Genomic DNA, 12,613 nt, shown 5'->3' with positions numbered 1-12,613 from the left:
TATATCAACTCATAAATCATATTCATAACAAAACAAAAGTGTTTAAATATCCAGTTTTCAGGCCTAAAATGTCAACAAATTTCAGTCACTCATTAAAGTAGACCGGCCAAAACGATTTTTTGTACTTTGGACGGCAAAATTTGTTAATGCTTAATGTTTGGCATCCCAGCTAATAGTCTTGCAAAATACCCAGGAATAGCGTATGGTCGGATGCCAAGCGCGCTTTTGCGTGCATGAAAGTATCATTTTTTGCGTAAAATCTGAAAGAATGTCGAAAATCACGCATTTTGATATTTTGACGGATTATTTTAGTATTTTTGATTGTCTTTGATATGCGATTATTTTTATTCGGAGTTTCAAATTATAAGTTTCATAAATTGAATATTACACACACATAATATGGCACAGTGAAACATAAAACCGCGATTTCCTCCAAATAAAAGTTTGTGAAAACTATCAATAGTTTGAAGTTTTTTACGCAACTTAAATTCTTCGATTTCAATTCGTTTATCCATCGAATGTATAGTAAATGTCCTAATACCACAATCAAAAGAATTTTCAAGTAAGATGGAAGATATCTCATTTTATGTTATCTGAAAGGAGACAATGTGCATTTTACCAGGTGCGCATTTTGAAAGAAAATTTGAAAATACCGTACATTATGTGCATAATTACATGTATAAGTACATACTAAAGCGAGTTTTTAATAGCACAATTTGTCAATTCTTTGCATCCCAGCAAAAAGTCTTGCGGAAATACTGAAGAATAACGTACGGGCGGATGCCAAGTGCACTTTTGCGTGAAAGTATCATATTAGCGTAAAATCTGAAAGACTGTCGAAAATCACGCATTTTGACCTTTTGACGGGATTTGTAAGATATTTTGATTCCCTTTGATATGCAATCACTTATATTTAGAGTTTCAAATTATAAGTCTACTAAATATGCATTTTAATTTGGAATATTACACACACATATATGGCAATATGACATAAAAAATCGTGATTTACTCAAAATAAAAGTTTGTGAACACTATCAATAGTTCTAATTTTTTTTACAACTTAAATTCTTCGATTTAAATTGGTTCATCTATTGAATATCGTTCGTTTCTAATGTCACAAAATAATATTAAAAGAATTTTCAAGTAAGATGGAAGATCTATTTTCGAAAAGGGGACATGCAAAATTTATCGGGGAGGGGGGGGGGGCATTTTGAATGTAAAATTGAAGATGTCGTACATTATAAATATAATTACGTGAATAAGTACATACTTACAACGAGTTACAAAATGTCTGGCCGCAACTGCCTCTCTGCCCCCCCCCCCCCCCCCCGCTGCCTAAGGTTCATGTGTAGTGTCCGAAAGGATTACATGGAGCTGAAAGTATCCCGTTTTCAAGATAATATACCCAAAGTATTCTGCTCGCGATTCGAGTGTATATTTTATTTTGGTTTAGCGAGATAGGCACCCTACACGGGATTACAAAAAGATGCCAAATAATTTTTTGACTCGAGCTTCGCGCTGGCATTAATAAATGAAATAAACAACTTGCTATATCTGTTAAAAAACATGCTTAAGGGACAACTTCTTAGAAAATTTTAGCTCGCCGTTCGCGCTCACATTGTTTAATTAAATACGCATCCAGTCCATTATTAAATAAAATTATGTGCATATACTGTATGTCCAATTTTATAGTCTCTCCCAATTTTAGCTCGCACTTGGCAAAAGCGCACCAAGTAAGTGGGAATCGAACCCAGGCCACCGGAATCCAAAACCCCCTCACTACCGATTGAGCTATCGCGCCTTAAAATGTTTCGTTTCTAATTAAAAAAAAAGCCAGCTCGGCTTGTACTGGCTTTTTTTTAAAAACAGATACATAACATTATTTATTTCAAAGCGTCATCAAAATGTTCAGTTTACAGATTGGAATATAAAAATCAGATTGCGTTTCGCGCTCGCATCAATAGCCTATATATATATTATTAAAAAATATATATTAAATGCTCCGTTTTCATGTCAGAATATTAAAAATTTCAGAAATTGTTAGCATTACAAGTAGATACGAATCATGTTCATGATTACACTTACGAATTGTGTACCTTTCTAACTTTCAGCTCTAAATTTCATGGCATATAAAAAAACTGCTTGCGCTTCGCGCTCGCATTATTCAAATAGGCCTTGTCAGATACTTAATCGTGCATTGTGAGAATAAAGCTAATATGTACTTAATAATAAATACTTGATAAATGAATCTATGTTGGTACCCCCGTGCAAAATACCAAGCGCCAATATGTTTGCTTGTGTAATGTCGCCATCTGCGACGGTTTGTTGTTAAGTCGCCCCTTTGGTTCCACCCACTGAACTAGAGATACGTGGAATACGTGTCCCTATTCCCAACGTACACAAAGCAGTGCGGCAACGAAGAGCATCGGACTTCACGCTCGACTGAGCGCGCCGCCATTTTGCTAGGTCAATACTGGCTAGTCGACAAATGCTGCGTGAAGGCAGATGGGAGAAAGGAACGCAAAGAAAGTGTTCCTTGTGCTGTTTAAAGTTTTAGTTTGCTTTGTTACATCATGAAATATATGTTATTGAATACTTTCATAACTGAAAATGTTGATTTAGTCACATTTTTGTATTAAAGGGGAGTAAATATACAGACATGAAATCATAAAAACTCGACCTTTTTCACGCGCACACTATGACAAAGAAAGGCCCAACAACAACTCTCTCTTATTTCTCCCCTTTATATCATCTCGATCTCCCTCTTTATTATTTTTCCTTTCTCTTTGGCTTCTTTCTCTCTGATTTTCCTCTTCTTTCTCATCTCTCTCTCTCTTACCTTCCCTTTCTATATATCCCCCTTATATCTCTCTTTTATTTCCCCATCTCCCTTATATCAAGCCCTCTTATCTCCCTCTCGTCTCGCCTTTCTCTCCTCACCTCTTTCTCATTCCTCGTCATTTCCCCCTTTCTCTCCCTCTCTCTCTTTGATCTTCCTCTTCTTTCCATCTCTTCTCGTTGATCGTCTGTTTCTTTTTTTCTCTCCGGCTGCATCTTTACCATTTTACCTTTCTCATTTCAACTTTCTCTATATAAATTTTGAGTAAATATTCCCTTCCCTCCCTCTCATACTGTTCAATCACACATTTTAGGGTGAAAAATTGGATAAAAGTTTGAGGACAAGAAGGTTGTTACTTTTAATGAGCCTTCAAAGTTGGACCTTCGTGTGCTCAGCCATGAAATATCTACTAAGTACAGTGTATATAAAAATGGGCACAATATAATTTGAATTCTAATGAAATTTAATTTGGAAGAGCATGGATGTTGCACGACATGTGCTTATACATCAATACACCTTTACATAAAGGAAGGGGTGATGGATAAACAAATTCAACTCTAACAAGTTTACTAATTAGAGCACAGATCAGAAAAACAGCAATGGTAATTCCATTTAAAAAGTTGTGGCACTAAATTTCGCTTATTTTCACATACCAGATAATTATATGCATATCCTGGTCAGTATATATGAAATATTCCACATGTCAAAAATTGCACAAAAAGGCCACTACCTCTTTTCAAATATTTCCAGGGTGACCAGACGTCCCGTATTTCCCGGGATCGTCCCGTATTTTGCTCCTTTGTCCCGGCGTCCCGACAAACCCTTTCCGGGACACCTATCTGTCCCGTATTTTTAGAATATTGAACAAAATGTAGTTGATACATTTAAAAGTGACGAATTTTCATCAAATAACCTAACAGATGACGAAGCAGAGACAACAATAAATCGATAACTAAACTTTTGCAAAGTTTTGCGGGTGATTTTTATCCTAACCCAATAGGCCTACATTGCAAACGAGCTGGCTTCCTGCCTGTGTGTGGCAGGCTCTATGCATGTAGGATCGGAGCAGATTCTCAATGGTGCAAACAATCTCACATGATAAACAGTTTTTCCACCAAAATAATCGCAAAATCGGCGGGAAATTTTTATGATCATATATTATAGATTCTCAGATTAATGATTTAATAGGAGGAACAAGTTTTTTAATTTTCATAACTGGATCTACATGTAGTTGTTTTAGCTTTCGTTTTGAGTCTTGTTGTGTAGGATGCCGGCGCTGTTTCCTCTAATTTGTAAGTTGACAATGCTTCACTTTGAAATTTTATTCATTTCTAAACCACTTAGTTTTTCAAAATTTTAAAGATAAAAAACACCAAATATATCATTGTTATTTCTGTTAGATGATTGGATTGCTTTTGTTTGCTTGAAGTTTGAACTTTTTCCTCTTTCATTTTTATTCTTCATCCTTCTATCCTTCCTGCTTGCTTTTTTTGTTCCATCTATCTTTTAATATTTCCTACCTTTCTTTCCTGATCCAGTCTGTGTGTTAATTTTCTTTCTTTCCTTCTTTCTCTTATCTGCCCTTTTTATCTACTTCCTTCTCCCTTCCTCACCTTTAATTTCTTTTCGTTTTTTCTCTCCTTCCATTATTTTTTTTTCATTCTCTCATCCCTCCAATCTTTCCTCCCTCTCTTTCATTCTTTCTTTCATTCTTTATTCTATTTTTCCTTCTAATTCTTTCTTTCTTTCCCTCCCTCCCTTCCTTCATTCCCCCTTCATGTTTTCTTCTTTCTTCGTTTCTTTCTTTCAAAGAATGAAAACATTTTTCTTTCCGGCATTCTTTGTTTCCCTTCTTTTTCTTACTTTTTCTTTCTCACCTTTATTTTGTCTGTCACACATATTCCCTTTATTTCTTTTTCTTTCTTTCTATATTCAATGAATTCAACGAATGACGGAAACCTTTTTTTCTCTTTTATTCTTTCTTTCATCGTCTTTTTAATTATTCTAACTTTCTTTCATGTTTTCCCCTTCATTTTCCCCTTCATTTTTTCTTTCTTCTTTCTCATTTCATTTCTTTTCTTTCTCTCCTTCATTCTTTCGTTCACCCTCCCTTCCAATTCTTTATATTTTTTTTCACAAGTATAATACTGTGTAGCCTTCTTTGATTATCTTTTTTTTATGGATTGTCCCGTATTTCATTTTTTGAAATCTGGTCACCCTGATTTAAACCCTTTTTTAAACTACATGAATTACCAGGTCCCAGTACATTGTGCATATAGAAATATGTTTGTACATGATTGGCTTAATGACATTAAAATACACTTTGCCACACTAAGTAGTACATCAGTATTAATCTTATATTTATAGAGAAAACATATTGCATCTTGCACATACTTTCAATTGCCTTTTACGGCGCGTTCTCGAACAATTGACCTAGCAAAATGGCGGCGGTCACGTGACTTATCGAGTTCGCCGGCGATGTTTTGCTTGGGTGAACACGACTTCCACGTATCTCTAGTTCAGTGGTTCCACCGGCGGATACCGTATCCGCCGGCAGATATCGTTCTAAATGGCCGATATCGTTTTTAATCGGAACCATATCTCATATACTCTTTTAAAAATCAAACTGAATTAGAATGAATGTATCTTAGATGCAAATTTCGAAAAGGTTTAAGGTTCCAATAGTGGTCCTTTTGTATTATCCTTTTTGGTCTTAAAGGAGAAGGTTTTCAAAAGAATGTAGATATAGAAGTTGCAAATCAATTGGGTAAACATTGAACTTTTAATCCATATCTTAGTATGTGGGTCGCCGGTATTTAGGGCATGAATATAGTCGAGAGGCAATTTCCTCAGGATAATGTTGTAGTCCACAGGTTTTTTTTCCTTTTTATTTTCCTTTGCTCATTATTGACTTACCTTCAAAATAAATCTCAAGTTATAGGGAGAGGGGTTGGCGAGACATCATGAAGATGTCTAAGACATGTAAGAGGGTTTTCGTTTTAGACACTTCCTTTATAGGAAGATCTCCCTTGATAGTCTTGCTTGTTGATGTTTGTTTTATGTGCACTTTGTTTTTCGTTTCCTTTTTCCTTTCAGGGTCAGTTGGCAGTGGCATTTTGATCATGATCAGATTTACATGAGGCCGGGCGGACAGGGTGCGGCGCTCTTCCACTTCTCATCCCACGATTTATTATCTTGTCCATACCCCTGTGTTTAATTCTTTAATCTGCAATTTCATATCTTTAAATGTTAAAGGAATTCGAGAACGTCATAAGAGGCAAAATATATTTAAATGGTGTAAGGATAAAAAAGGACATATTATTTTTCTCCAGAAAACTTTTAGCACTCAAGATATTGTTAGTAATTGGAGTTCCATGTGGGATGGCTTTTGTATTTTTAGTCACGGTACAAACCACGGTAAAGGCGTTATGATTTTAGTAGATAAAGGGTTTGATATCTCAATAAAACATACAATCATCGATACAGGAGGTAGATACATTTTTATTATTGGATCTTTGCAAAATCAGGAAGTAATATTGGGAAATGTTTATTTCCCTGTTAGTAGTAAAGTGCACGAGCAACTTGAGTTTTTGGATTCTATTATTAAGATTTTAGGAAGAAAGGAGTTCCAAAATAAACCTTTTATTATAGGAGGAGACTTCAATATGGTTAGGGATATTTATTTAGATTATGATGGAAAAATCGTAAACAAGAAGCAATCTAAACTTAGTTCAATGTTCGAAAATTTTCTTACGGATTATAAGGCCTTAGATATATGGCGTGTTAAAAATGATTCCAAGAAACAATATACCTATCATCAAGGAAATCCGTATATGCAAAGTCGATTGGATTACTGGGTGGTTTCAGATATTTTAGAAGAGAAAGTGTTGAATTGTAAAATAATACCTTCATTATCACCTGATCACTCAGCAATAGAACTCAATATTAATTTTAATCATATGGTCAAACCAACGATTAAGACTGGTTATTGGAAATTTAATAACAGTTTATGTAAGGACGAAGAATATGTTAAAAGTATGAAGGAGGAAATTATTCGTTTGAAACAGATGTTATCAATAGAGATTATGGACAGCAGAATTTTATGGGATTATGTTAAAATGGAAATCCGAAGTTTTACTAGGAAGTACTCAAAGAAAAAGGCAAAAGAAAGAAGAGAAAAGATTACAAAGTTGGAAAAGGAAATTGAAAAATTAGAAGAAGAACTGCAACAAAGACCAAGTAATAAAAATAAGGATTCAATTGACATTTTAACCAGGAAAAGAAATGAATTAAAAGCAATTTGTACTTATGTTAATGAAGGTATAAAAATCAGATCTCGAGCGCCGTGGTTTGAAAGTGGGGAAAGGGAAACCGCATATTTTAAACAATTGACAGATTCTAATGGGAAAAAATGTGTAATTAAAAAACTTAAGGTGAATGAAAATATAATTAGTGATGAAATTAATATTTTAAATGAAATCCGAAAGTTTTATTCATCATTATACGCTAAATCTGAGGCAGGATTATGCGACGATAATACGTTTTTTTCCCAATAGCTTACCCAAACTAACAAAAAATCAGAGTAATCACTGTGAAGGAAAAATAAACCAAGGTGATTGTATTGAAATCTTAAAAGAAATGCAACTTAATAAATCTCCGGGGAATGATGGACTGAGCGTCGAGTTTTACATTACATTTTGGTATGTTGTATAGGTGATTTAGTTATTAACGGGCTTAATGATAGTTTGATTCATAAAGAATTATCGCCCTCTCAGAGGCAAGCAGTAATTACACTAATACACAAGGGGGATAAAGACCCTACAGTCATTAGCAATTACAGACCCATTTCACTTCTCAATGTAGATTATAAAATTCTCACTAAGATACTTTCTAAAAGAATAAAAGCGATTCTAAGTTACATTATTTCAGTTGACCAGGTAGGGTATTTAAATGACAGAAATATTGGTGAAGCAGTAAGATTAATTAATGACATGATATTTCATACCTCACATTTTAATAAATCGGGTTATTTATTAGCAATCGATTTTGAAAAGGCTTTCGATTCATTTTCACACGCTTTTATTCAAAAGGCACTTTGTTCATTCGGTTTTGGAACGATGTTTAGGGATTGGGTCAAAGTAATTTACACTAACACACTATGCTGCGTTTTCAATGGAGGGAGATCAACTGGCTATTTCGATGTTGAGCGGGGGCTAAGGCAGGGGGACCCCCTGTCCCCATATCTTTTTATATTGTGTATAGAGTGTTTAACTCACTCTATTCGAAACGATAATTCAGTAAGGGGTATTTGCTTTGGCGATACAGAAATTAAGCAGGTTCTTTATGCTGATGACATGACAATATTTGTGCAAGATTTAGACTCTATAGATAGATTATACATAATCCTTGAGAAGTTCAAGAAAATATCTGGACTGAAAATTAATAAAAATAAAACTTTCATTTTGCCTCTAGGGCCTCCTGTTCCACCGGGGAACAGCTTTCCATTCGGTAAAAGAGTTGATATTGTGAAAATACTGGGTATTTACTTTTCACTCAATCCTGATGTCGCTGAAGAAATGAATTTCAAAGAAATTTTGAGCAAAATCAAAAAGTTATTAAATTGGTGGAAACAACGAGATCTCACTTTGATAGGAAAAATTCATTTGCTTAAAACGTATGCGTTTTCCAAATTGACTGCTTATGTGAGCTCCCTATCTTCAGTTCCAGACTGGGTTTTCAAAGAAATTGATGATACATGTTTTGACTTTTTATGGCGGGGGAAAGACAAAATACAAAGAAATACTTTATATCTGGATTACCGACAAGGTGGGCTAAAAATGCTCAATTTCAAACTATTTATAATGGTACAAAGAGTGATGTGGATTAAAAGATTAGTTACTGGTGACCAGAGAGCAAAATGGAAAAGATATTTTAAATTTCTCCTGAGAACATTTGGTGGTCTTTTAATATTTTACTGCAATTTTTCCCCTGATATGGTCGATGTTAAATTACCAAAATATTACCGAGAAATGTTATGTATTTGGTCTGATATGAATATTTTTATTAAAAAAGATACAAATAGTAAAAGAAATGAAATTTTCTTTAATAATAAGTGTATTTTGAAGAAAGGAAAAACGTTTTTTCATAAAAATCTGTTCCTCAAAAATATTTTTAAATTTCATCACATTACAGATGTTAAGGGGGCACTTAAGCCGGATAATTATTTCAGATGTATGGGATTGGACGAGGAGGAAGTATCAGTTATTCAAGAAATATTTGCACATACCCCCAGAGAATGGAAAGACAGATTAAGAAGGAATACTTCAGTGGACGGCTTGAATATTGAATTTGTCTTTTATGAGAAAAAAATTCAATTCCACTCGGTTACTTCCAAAAATCTATATAGAGGGTGTAGAAAACAAATTGCTGAACAACCAGTCAGTTTTCATAACTTAGCATTATTATATAATCTGTCAAATAAAGAAATTGAGAAAACATTTTATCGTCCTAGATTTAGTACGTTGGATAACAAATTGAGAGAATTTCAATTTAAAATGTTATACAATATCATCTTTCTGAATCATCACTTATACAGGTTTCATTTTATAGCAAGTGATAAATGTTCCTTCTGTAGAAAATACGAAGAAACATATAAGCATTTATTTTTTTAATGTGAAAAAGTAGGAGATTTGTGGGTACGGAGTAGTAATTTGTTTGGCCTTCCAATTCTAAAAAAACTAAGCTGGATGGAAATCCATATTGGTCTCGAGGAAACAACCGAAAACATACAATTACTTAATCATATCATTTTGCTAATCAAATATTTAATATATCAAGGGAGAGGGAAGGGTAAACCACCAACTCCTGAAGAGATAAAGGAAAAGTTACTTATTAGCAAAGAAGAAGAAAAGAAAATTGCATTAGAGCGTAATACGTTAACGCGACACTATAAAAAATGGGAATATTTAAAGGTTTTATAAACATTAACCAAAATAAAAAGGATGGGGAAGGGAGGGGTGCCCCTCGTCTGCCCGTGCATGGAATCGATCGATCACTGTCGCTGTAAACTGACCTCTGTCCTGTCTGTTATTGGTTCGTGTGGTTTTTATTTTTTATTTTTTTATTTATTTATTTATCATTTTTTTTAAAATCCTTTTAATTGTTCCTGTCCTGTCCTTTGTTTTTTTTTTTTTTTTTCTCTCTCTCCGTTATGTGTATGGTGTTTTTTTTAATGTCCTTTTCTCCCGTTTCTTGTTGTTGGTGTGTTAGTTTGTTCAGCTTTGGGGTCTGATAGGGGGGGGGGGGGGGGCTCATGGGACGGGAGAATGCTCATATACATTCATTCTTTAAATTTGCGTAGTTGTTACGTCTTTGTTTTATCATTTGCTTTTAGCTGCATACATAAGTTGTTGAAATGTTATTTTTGCATGAGTTCGGATTATGTCTCTTTTCTGATACAATTTGCCTGCTATGTTTATTACACTGTTATTTAATTTGTGTATTGCACTGCTGCAATTATCATTTTGTTCTATATTTTCTTGATTATGTATGTATGAAATTTATTTGAATGAATAATAAAGATCACTACAAAAAAAAAATATATATCCGCCGTGTTTGACGCGGCTTGATGTTTGCAGATTTGGTTCCTCGGCGGATTTGGTTCTATTGATTATACGTGTAATATTAATTTGGACAGACAACCTCGGCAGCGCGCGCATGCGCGGCTCGGCAATGTCGATCGCAAGGGGGGGGGGATTTTCGTCCGCCTTTAGTGAATTTTTATTCAGGGGCAGATCCATACAGCTTTTGACAAAGGGCTCGATGGGGGTGAGGATTAATAGGAGAAATAATGTCTCGATATGTATTACGTAGACTTAGCTGACACATACGCAAAACTATATGCTATTTATCATTATAAGATTTTGATGAAATTTTCATCATTTTGTTTTGTGAATTTTTATACTATTTTCAGTCCGCAGTATGCATCGAAATCTTTAACTGTGCTTTTTCACACCATGTTTAGTGTCAGTTTGCCAGACGGTTGGCGAAAATTTGCACCCCCATATAGGCCTATAGGTTTTTGAAACTACAAATGTTTAGAAAAATTTCAACAAGTTAAAATTTTCATATTTCAAATAAATGATGCAAATTAGTGTATGAAAATATGTTTTGCTGTTAACTCATATTATTGCTTGTAGAATGCTAATTTTTGGTGAAAACATAATTTTTTTTATTTCTAACAAACATAAAAAAGGAATGTCAGAACATGATTAATTTCTTATGTAGTTTATTGAAGGCCTATTTTTAAATTTTCATGTATTTTTAAAATTAATTTAAAGGAATCTGAATTAATTTATTTGATTTGATTTGATTTATTGTTTTTTCTGCATCCATGGAACATTCGTATAATACATTTTCCATAACATAATAAACATAATATTATGTTAGCATTTTTGGCATGAATCATAAATAAAGTGTACTAAAAAAATTATTCCAGACAAAAATGATTAACTACAAAATTATTATATGATATTCACGATTTGCAGGAGAAGGATTGTCATCATAAGCAGATTGCTTGAAGAAAAATGACAATCCCAAACTAAAACTAATTAAATTAATTGATACATTTAGAAGCAGAATGGGCATATATTTTTAAATACGAAACATCAATTCATGCAATATTTTTAGTATGAAGATGAAGATGATAAAGGTGAGGGTGACGATGATATGATGATGATTGAAGGGGACAGGAAGATCACCCTGACAAAAGTTAGATACGCCACGTACTGTTTGGTGCTCCCTAATTTACCTCTCAGTCATCTAATTTTAAGATCAATATGGTATCTTTAGTGAAATTCTCCTTGAAATTTCTCCTTTATATCTTTTGTTTCTTTTATTTTACCCCTCCTGGTTTTCGTCTCTTTATTTTTTTGCCTTTCTTTCTGTCCCTGCTCATTTCGCCCCTTTTGCCTCTTTTCCAGTTTCCTATATCTTTCTTGCACATAATATATCTGGGGCGTATACGCGTGGGTGATATAGCACCAAAAAGGAGAAATAGAAATAGGAAGGAGAGGGAGAGAAAAATAGAAAAATATACGAGAAAATGTGGAGGAAATAATATAGTAATACATTGGAATTTCGTAAATCAAGAATTTCATTTGCAGTGATCATTATTTATACTTGCCTTTAGAAAGCTTATTACAAATACTGATTTTAATTATCGAAACTGCCATTGTTTGTCTTTATCTGTATTAATCATAATTGATGCATATTGTGCCCAATTTATACCCAAAATTGTGATAAGAAGGACTTTTCATACTGCAATAAATTAATAGGTATAAAATAAATTAACAAATGCATGTTATTTGATTACAAGCATTATCATATCTTGGGGTAAATTCTTTGTATACTAGTAGGCAGTGCAGTAGACATTGAAAGTTGAATGAAGACTAAATGTGGACTATTTAAAGACCCAGACCAGACCCCAAAAGTTGACAAATCAGTCAAATCGAAAGCTATTAATTCAAACTAAAAACAGAAATGCAAGTTTTATGCAGTCATCGCTTACAGCTGAATATTTTGCTTAAGAATAACTCCAATTATCGGGTTTCGAAAATATGCTTTCTTGTAAATATGCTTTCACCGGCCTCGCACCGAGACCGTGACGTCATGTAGTGTTAGAAGTGGTGTAATTCCATAGAGTTGTAACAAGAAAATGGGTTATTTTCCCCTTTCAGATTACGCATTTTATTTCTTCACTTCTATCACATAGAG

The sequence above is a fragment of the Lytechinus pictus genome, unplaced genomic scaffold (genome assembly GCF_037042905.1).
Source record: "Lytechinus pictus isolate F3 Inbred unplaced genomic scaffold, Lp3.0 scaffold_19, whole genome shotgun sequence".
Taxonomy (NCBI): domain Eukaryota; kingdom Metazoa; phylum Echinodermata; class Echinoidea; order Temnopleuroida; family Toxopneustidae; genus Lytechinus; species Lytechinus pictus.
Note: the sequence above shows the minus strand (reverse complement) of the source record.